Here is a 969-nt window from a genome sequence, read left to right as displayed (position 1 = left end):
CCTTGCATTGTTGGCATTGTTGTTGTTTTCGGCTGCCATGTGTTCTTCTTCTTTGAAGATTTCTGTTAGGTCCTCTACAGAGAGTTGTGCTTTGGCTTCTCTTAGCTTTCTCTTCAAGGTCCTTTCAGGTTCAGGATCAGTCTCAACAAGAATGTTTTTGTCTTTGCTCCTGCTCACAAGAAAGAGAAGGGAACAAGAAAATGTGGAATCCTCTATGTCACAGTATAGAGATTCCTTTAGGTGTCAGAAGAAAAGAAAAGTAGAAGACAGAAGTAGAAAATTCGAACTTATCAAAGAAGATGGAGTTCGAATTTTACATTAAGGAATAGTGTTAGTCCATAAATAGAAAGATGTGAGAAGAAGGGAAGTAATTTTCGAAAATTAAGTAAAAGATTTTGAAAACATTTTTGAAAAACTTTGATTGATTTTCGAAAATGAAAGTGGAAAAGAAATCAAGTGATTTTTGAAAAAGATTTTGAAATTAGAAATCAAAAAGATTTGATTGAAAACTATTTGAAAAAAATGTGGTTAAGAAGATATGATTAGTTTTAAAAAGATGTGATTGAGAAGATATGATTTGAAAAACATTTTAAAAAAAAAAGATTTGATTTTGAAAATTAAAAACTTGGCTAACAAGAAAAGATATGATTCAAACATTAAACCTTTCTCAACAGAAAAGGCAACATATTTGAAATGTTGAATCAAATCATTAATTGATAGCAAGTATTTTTAAAAATAGAAAGAAATTGATTTTGAAAACATATGATTGAAAAGATATGATTTGAAAAAGATTTGATTTTGAAAAACTTTGAAAACTTGAAAAAAAATTTGCATTGAAAACAGAATCTTCCCTCTTGTGACATCCTGGCGTTAAATGCCCAGAATGGTGCACATTCTGGCGTTTAACGCCCAAAACTATACCCTTTTGGGTGTTAAACGCCCAACCAGGTACCCTGGCTGGCGTTTAAA

Source organism: Arachis duranensis, chromosome 7 (assembly GCF_000817695.3).
Source record: "Arachis duranensis cultivar V14167 chromosome 7, aradu.V14167.gnm2.J7QH, whole genome shotgun sequence".
In the NCBI taxonomy this organism is placed as follows: Eukaryota; Viridiplantae; Streptophyta; class Magnoliopsida; order Fabales; family Fabaceae; genus Arachis; species Arachis duranensis.
The sequence above is the reverse complement of the archived record's forward strand: the minus strand, read 5'-3'. Positions refer to the sequence as shown.